The sequence below is a fragment of the Trichoplusia ni genome, chromosome 2 (assembly GCF_003590095.1).
Source record: "Trichoplusia ni isolate ovarian cell line Hi5 chromosome 2, tn1, whole genome shotgun sequence".
NCBI lineage: Eukaryota > Metazoa > Arthropoda > Insecta > Lepidoptera > Noctuidae > Trichoplusia > Trichoplusia ni.
The window spans coordinates 2,872,226-2,881,438 of NC_039479.1; positions in this window are offsets into that span (position 1 = coordinate 2,872,226).

Here is a 9,213-nt window from a genome sequence, read left to right on the forward strand (position 1 = left end):
ACTCGTTATGACAAAGATGGTCACCGATCTACGGACCAACCGCGTCAAGCATAGCTTAAACTGTGATCGTTTCACTTATGAGGTTATAGCTTAGCCACGAGCTCCTCCACAATAAAGCAGGATATAAATCCTTTTAAACAGCATTACGAATAACACCTTAGCTAGTGATAAAAGTGACGCTATTTCCATAATAATTCTCTTTTAACAAATCAAGTTGAAATATTATGTGTAAAACATGCCTAGCTGTGTGAAACAGGAAAGTCGACCTAGATGGCTACTCGGATATCAGAATATGTTTTAAACTCGTAGCTGCCGAAAATTGAAAGCGTTTGTATGTTGCCCGAAAATTGAGATTTATACATTCAATGATTAAAATGGACATTTTATAAATGTCTTTTTCAAAGTAAAATTCAATGGGATTTCGTAGAATTTTCACTGCAGTATTCATTACAACGAAGTGGATGTTAATTCCACGTTTTTTTTTGTAATTCTTTATAGCAGGTAGTGTACATTAAACCTTCGACGTATATTTTTATGGCTGAAACTTTTTTCATTCTGTCATAATGCTTTGTGTGCTTGGTTTTCGTTAAAGCCTAAATATTGTTTCATCTTTCTGATAATCAATATACCTACTTATATATTTTTTTTCAAACAAAAATGTTTTCTTTTTTACAGCCGATTGCACTTGTTAAGCAATCGTATTTTTCACACTTCAGTAACTATTTTACTCTTATTGAAAAGCAGAAAAGGGTCTTTGTCATCGCACCTTCAGATCTACTGCCCTTTGTCGTCTCAAACCAGTTGTCGACAACATTTTGTAATTCTAAAATTTAACAATGTTTGTATATCAGTAAAACTAGGTTATTTTATTTTCGGGAGAATATATTTGTATGTAACTTGGTAATGTTATATTTTACAGTCAAGTTATCTAAATTCCAATATACAAGAATTGTTACAAAGACTAACCTCCGTTTTTATAATACTATTATTATTCGTTAAGTATCTTCAGAAGTTTAATTGAAAATAATACTTAAAAACTTGTCTTTTGACCTGAGTTAACCTGAAAAGAAATAGTTGAACAAACAACTTCGGATCGCATTCGAGACCCCTCTTAATATCCAACAAAACTTTCTTCGTATTAATTACTTTTGTTTCGCCATAAGAGCCGTAAAGATAAAACCAATGGCTTTCCAAAGGTTGAGTATCTCTGCCTTATCACTGATACCGTTCTACAAATAATAAAGAAATGGGAACAGGGAAAAGTGTGGATTCATCGCATCAGATAAATCATATTATCGTTATAGAGACGTTACAAAGAGCACGGAGTAGGGCGTGGGGTGGAGACGTAAAACTTGTTTATTTTTTCTTTTGTTCGAATTATAAGTTGCCTTTGTGATTGTAGGCTGCAATTATTCTCGAAACTTTTGTATTTGATGTTCTAAGAGAGCCTTAAGAAATAAAGTTACTGAGTTATTGCAAAAATGTTCTCGTAAATTACGTTTGAATTGCGAATGTTTTGGCAGATTTTTGGGTCATAAAACAGGCCAGTAATTTAAAACAAGCTAAATATAGATATAGCCGAATAATATTTATGTAATAATTTTAATTACAAAACATAAATCTAATTACGTGTTTTGTAAACATTTTAAAGTCAACATTCAAAGCCAGTGTAAAGCTAGTGAGATTGCAATAGTTTTATTTACGGATAGACGGTACTGGGAATGAGTTTTACGTCCGACACTGGTCGAGTTTGAAAACTACCATTTTTATTACATACTATTCGCTCACTTTTGCGAATAAAATTGCAAAAATAACCAGCGATCTAGTTCCGTGGTAGAAAGAGACTGTGCACTACATAGTGTATAGTGGCATCTCGCTTCCACACCTGCTGACCTCTGACTTTTAAAGGTGGTAGGCGCACGTATGAACTAGATAATACTTATTGCAATTAATCGGATTATTTCATTCGGCTCACTGTGCCAATTTTTAGCTTCTCTTATATTGTTGCGAAAAACGAAAAACTAAATAAACTCAGCTTTTGATTACGGATTGGATCAGGAACCAGTCGTGCCATCCTGATTAGTATGCCCGAGTAAACCGTTATTAAATAAATAATACATATAAAATATTCAAATGTTGCTGTGTGACAACATTCTGAAGTTGGTACCCTATACGGGCGAACTGTATTTATTAAAATAGTTTTACATTTTTATTGCGATCAGCTTCTATTTAAGTGGCGGTCTGAAAAATACATAAAAAACAAAGGACTGAGCGATGAGGCTGTGCGGCAAGTGACGTAACACTGGAATGATGGACGGACTTGTGAGATTGATTTATAATAGTGGAGGACTGCTGTGCCCTTCGAGAATAGATAAAGCTATAGGTACAAAAGTACGCGGGAGTATTAAGGAAGGAAATTCGTGAAAAACATCGGTCAAGTGCATGTTGGATTCGGGCTTTTGAGAGTTCGGTACAAATGGACTAAATAAAAACTAATTAACTTTATTGTTGAAGTGAATCAAAGGTTGGTTAACATAATTTTTGTATAGCGGATATAGAAATTAATCATCTTTAAATAAAATAGTTTTGAGAGACAGAGGAACAAACGGACAACCGACAGTAGGACAAATAACAAATCGAAAATGATAACAAGGGAACGTAGAATCGCGACAAAAATTACTCCAGGCTATCCAGGTTATAAACTACTTGTGTACCAAGTTTCGTCTAAATCCGTTCAGTGGTTATTGCGTGAAAGAGGAACAAACATCCATACATACAAATTTTTGGCGTTTAAATATTAGAAGGATGATAGTTCATTCTTATCTATGCTGTGCATTTGAATGCTGTTTGAGTACATTGCTGTGTGTGGTAAGCAACGTAGTTTCATATGCTATTGTGATGTGGTGTGGTCGGGAGCTCTCAGCCCAGCGGTCTACTTCCACGGCCGCCATCTTGTAAACCGCTCTCCCGCGGCCGGTGACTTGCATAGTATTATGGATGCCTGGTCGAGCCAGTTACTAATGTGGAAATTGATAAATGAGGAATAATAGAAGTACCTAATAGTAATATTATCATTTAATATCGTAAAATATTGCTAAGTTGAGACTGTAAGGCTTGCGCTGTCAAAAACTCAAAGGTCAAAGGACTCTGCTTATCCTAAATTCCCATATATACAAAATCCTTGGATCGTTGTTATGCTAGCTTCACGTGCCGGGAATGAGACAAAAATCGGTGAATTCTCAAATAAAAAAAACTGTTTTTAAACAACCTCGTTTTCATTATTTGTTTTTGGTAAAAGAACGTTTCACGAGATATAGTCTGTTCACGACGGCTAGATAAACGAACAGACAGCGGGTCCTTAATAAAGGTATTTCCTTTTTACCCTTTGGTTAGTATACTACTACTACTAAAAAACACTACTTGAAGTATCGTTTCCCATTTCAACGCATCGAAACTACTATCATTGATAGCAGGAAACCCTTACTCCTTACTCAAGACCATTAGTTTCCCTCATTCCTTTCAACCATCCATCTCACATCAATACATCAAATACCCCCCCCCCTTAACCCTATTATTTCTGGTCATCCAAGAGGAAGGTCTCAATGACCTTCAGATGCGGTAAACAACATAAATCATCGCAGTAATGACAATGGAAGGGTTGGGGATGACGGCTTGCAAATATTGATGAATAAAAGACCAAAGTGCCTTATTGTCCTATGAGGAAGTTTTTTGTATACAAATTGAGGTAGGAATTAAGTCTGTTTTTTTTGCTTTGTTTTTGGCCACTTTGTCTTTTATTCCACGGTTAACTTTATTTTGTTGTGTTGTTCAGTTTTATTAAAGGCAGTTTCCTTGAATAAAGCAGTATTCCACGTATCCCTGGTTATCAATTTTTTTGACTATCACGCTACTGTATTGATACACATTTGTGTACCAGATGAAGCCCTGAATTATATTCATATTTTTTTTCGTGAGGCTTAATTTATGCAACATCTGCTCTGAATTCCGGAAGATCTTAAGTTCCCAAACTCATACAGACAAACATTTAACCAGCAAACAGTACATTACTAATTAATCCAATCTTAAACAACAACGCGATGCACCGAATCCTATTACTTATCCTCCATTCTCAAGTGAAACCAAGTGTCATACTAACTTGTTCCGAGTTTGACATTCTGTAAAGTTTGTCATCCCTGGAAGTTTGCTAACACATTCAATTTTGAAGCTTGAGTCAGTGTCGCACGGTTGAATTTTGGTAACAGTTGTTGTAATGAATGTGAACATTCAATTTTGAACTTTAAATCTAAGTGCAGAAGTTTAATTTTTGCTTAAGGGTTGTCTAATGAATGTTGGAGATCAAGAACTATTGGTTGAGGAATAGTTGTGACCTAAGGTGCACGTGCTTAGGTTTTGATGAGTTTCAATGCTGAGGGTCAGACTTTGAATTTAGGATGCCTGTCTATTAACAGCCTGCATTCAAAATCTCAATGATTGAGCATGAATTATTGATTCTGTTCCAAAATTGAACCGTTTTTTATTTAGTTGTAAGTAGAAATATTGCTATTTGTATGAGATTTTATGCCCTTCGAGTCGTCTTTGCTTATGAGAATAAATAGGAAATTTTTTTAGACTGATCTCAGACTGAAAGAATCCGACAGACAGAAACCGACACCGACAGCTTGGAAAAAGATAAGCCTAAAGAGTAGTTTAATTATAAAGTTAAGTAAGGCATACTTGCATACAGATGTTACAGAAACTGCGTAGGTCTCGTTACCGGTAGGTAACACTTAAGTTTGGCTCTAACAAGTAGGTCACCTTGATAGTACACATAGACGGTACTTGCATGTGAGAAACTACTTGTGTAGGTACGTTTAATTTGAAAAAGAAGATGACGGCATAATAGGGAAAAGTTTAGATCACTATTCTGGGTAGGAATCCAAGTTTTCAAAGGTGAAATTAAGTCCTTAATCATTAACGTGTGTCGTCTAGTTCCACTCGTTCCCCACCTCTCCAGCTTATGATCAAGGACTCTGGTTATTTCCGAAACTAGTCGGGCGATTCCGATAAATAAGCGGGACCGGTTTTTATTGTCTTTATTGTTATATTGGTTTTTTACATAATTTGCTGTATGTGCCTATATTTTATTGTTACAGTGCTTTTTTACTTCTTTTAATCTTTAACCTTCAAAGATTTTACTAGTGACAGAATAATATAGTACTAGGATAGCAGATAGTCTAGTGGGTACTGTTTAACTTTGTAGAATAAGTGAAGTGGCATGGAAGTAGATACAAGTTGTGTTGCATCTATCGAACTAGTTGTCGAAGACGGGGACACTGGAGTAGGGTGACCATACTTATCACAAGGGGCAAGTAATATATTTTTTTGTTTTTATTAAAAATCTGCCACTCCCAAATGTTCAAATCTCTGTGCCTAAAACCCGAAGGTTTTACAAATATTCAAGTCACATGGTCTTATGAATGATTCAGAATAAGAATTTGTGGATTAAATAAATGTTTGTAAGCGAGGATCGACCTATACCACCACACTGCTAAAACGATATGAAGTATTATGATAAATTGCCATTCCATAGTATTGCTACTGGGTCACCATGATACCAAGCTCCCATTTCCAAGCAGACGAAGTATAAACTTATAAAGTAATGAACATATAAAAAAAAAGACTTTTAGAGCTAAAGCATTAGCACATAAGCGTAATGCCAGCCTTTCAGGACAATCCATCTTTTACCGAAAATATTGGTTACCCATACCGTCTGGCCGTGCAACTTGGTTCGTAAATGATCGAGTGTATCTAACTTATTTGTCAATGCACAGTTTGAACTAAACTTTGTGTACGTTCAGGTACTGTTAAAAATGTTAGTTCGGAAGTAATCTACATAACCTATGTTATAAATATATAACCTTTTTCACATAACAAAAGAATGAAGCTGGTTTATTAATGGTATAAGGAATGTCTTGGTTCTTGACACAATACCAAACAACTATGAGGTTTTCGCGTACACGCGTTCATAAAAGCCAGTTGTGAAAATTTCACTATCACGACCCTGATTAAGACGTTTCAAATAAGTATTCTCAAGAGTGAATAATCGTAATAATTAAAATACATTAACCGGCGAAATTACTTATTGCCGAGTTCGGCCACAAAGGTTTCCCGTTTCTAAACAAACCTCTTTCTTTGACAAAGTGACGTCATTATCATCTAATTGACATTCAGCCCTCGTACACAATGAAGCTGTATTGACATGGCGCCAGTGTTAGCCAATGTTGGCCAAAGCCAGCCAATGTTGGTTCTGGCCAGTGTTGGTCGTTGAAATGTGTTGGTTGTTGGTGTATGTATGTTTGCTGATGTTGGCTAATGTTGGTCATTGTCGGCGGGTGTTAGGTGGACATTCAGCGAGCGGTTAGCTGCCGGACCGCCTTCCGCGCGCTGATCAAAGCACGGAGGGAAATCTGACAGGGCTGTCCGTAAATTTTATTATATTATGATTTTTTGTTGTGGAAACGTTTGAAATTTTCATGATGAAAATTTATAAGTAGAATACAGGACGTAAAGACTTTTTTTTTAATAAAAGAACTTTACTGTAAAATCATTATTTTTATATACATGAGAGTGTGTGAAATAAATAAAAACTATTTTTAACTATGTACTACTCCTATATTTTAAATAACCATAAAAAACCCCTCCGTTATCAAAAATACTGAAAATTATTAAAGTACAGAAAAACACCAATAACAAGAACTTAAAACATCTTTAAAGAACATAGATTACAAAAGAATGCAATAAATCTCCCCTACCATTAAAAAGGACGTTAAAAGCCATGCCAACACGAGTAGGTAATAAAGTATATTTTACACGTGGTGGCAGCCCTAGCCGGCATCAAACAGCTGGAGAGAGGCGTGCGCCCGTCGCAATATACTGTGTTTGTCGGCTGTTCATACAGTGGGACTCGTCGGTCCCAGGGCTGAGGGACTAGAATAACGGATTCATTTGTTTAAGGTCTAATTATGTCGCTGAATTGTTGGGGAATAGGATTAATAGCTTTATAAATAGTATCTATGCAAGTTTCAGTTTTATAACGTGATGTTTTTGTGCATGTCCACTTAGATCTGATAGTAGCACAATAAATTGTACGTTTTTTAAAAAGTTTTATCGGAGACCAGCTTCAAAATTTCACATTTTGGGTTCTTCGATTGCTATCCAAGTACAGTATTTTGCAAAAAAAATATTCCATGCAAAATAATTCTTCTAGTTTTAATAGTGGTCTTGGTACCTAAGTCTTGATTTATAGCTTTGATTTCAATAATGTTTATCTGTTGAGCCGAAGAAATAGGAGACCGAGTACTCCCCTCTGCTATACCAAACCACGGTCCTCGCTAATCTCGTAGCCAAACACAACAATAATATATAAATAATGTTCGGTACTGTTTAGTGCGGGCTCCGATGGGTCATGAACAAGGTAATAAATCCCGCGCCGCGCCGCTCCAGTAATGGACTGCTGCCATATATCTGCTTAAAGGCCCTTTTGATTCATTGCTGTGGGTTTTTGTTGTATTTATTTGACCACTAAGACAGACCTACACAAACTACTAATTAAAGCTATGAAAACGGTTGAGTAGTTTATTTTTAGGAGTTCTGAAAATTATGTTTTATATTTACTGAAATATACTAGTGATCCGAGTTTCACGATACTTTTTTGTCATTTGGCGTGCTTCATTCGTGCATAGCTGAGTTTTTTGAGGTTTGATGTTGACCTAGTACCTAACTACTTATAATAATTTGCAGTGGCAGAATTAGATGTCATTAGTGACTGCCTATAACCAATGATTTAAATTTCCTATAACTTGTTATGTTGATGAAAGGAATAAAATCTTTATTTTCAATTAATTATGCATAAATATTATGCAATTAAAATTTATTTTAAAACTTAACAGCAGTATTTGTGTGCGACAGTAACTTCAAGTCTAATTTACTACTGGAACGTGCAATCTACAAAGTTTTAACTTTTTGCGATTTCATAAAAAATCCCATAAGGATATATCTAAATCCCATTTGTATATAAATTACGGGTGTACCCATTAGGCTGGGGTACACCGTACGTTTAAGCCGTCTAGATAAGCACCGTCGTAATTATCTCTGATGAGAACCAGCCTCACAGCATAAGCTGTAAGCTGACATGAAATATTATACGGATGATAAATTGTGATACAGACGGATTTTAATGGCGGGCATTAGATTAAGTTAGGTTGAAATATATTTTATCGTCCTTGTTGCGCGGCGCTGTAGAAAATAACTGGCGAAGATTACGTTTCGGTGTTTTTTTGGTCGTTACGAGTTTATTGCATAGATAGAGATAACCAGTGGTAGGTCACCACGCCAAGCCCGTTATGCGCGACGAGGGGTCTATCCCCGTGTATGACATGCATTTGTGTGATTCACGAACGCTTGTTATGAGTTTACGTGATTGTGCATGAGACTTGATTGTTTGTTGAAACCCCACAACATGGGTATTTTTCAGGGAAAGAGTAGCAGAAAAAATACAAGCACCAAAATCGGTTTGGTCCTTATAAGTGCTACGGAGCCACAGACAGAAAAAAACATAGTTAAAGTCAATCTTATAAAACTCCTCTTTTCACTATAAAACCACACATTCAGCCTTCATAAATATAAACAAAAGCCTTATTGAGATAAGATTATCATAGGACCAATTAAACAGTTACCTAAGCCACTCTGACCTAATTCCATTTCTAAATCAATCACACATCTCTCGTATCATCCTGTAAAGCGCGGAACCAAATCATGCGCAAGATTCAAATCGCATCAACATTTGCAATTACAGCTTCGAAATACCCAATTTTCCGGACCGTTCACAAATGAATCGATTTTGTGTTTATCGATATAAGCATTCGATTATGCTTGATCACGATCACGATCACGATGATCTAGGTTTAAGCTGGTGCTGGTTTAGCGTACATTTTGATAACTGATAGCTAGATTAAGGTTGGAAAACATACATGAAATGAGATATTTGGGATGAATTTCGGAAGTAGACCTAATCTAATAGGTTTAGAACAAGGAGGTTGGTGATGTCAAATTGTTATTATGCTAATATTTTTCTCGACTGCTCTGTTTGTTGCTAAACCTAGATATAATTTAAGAATGTTTTGTTATAGTCGCATCAGAAATACATCTGCAAGC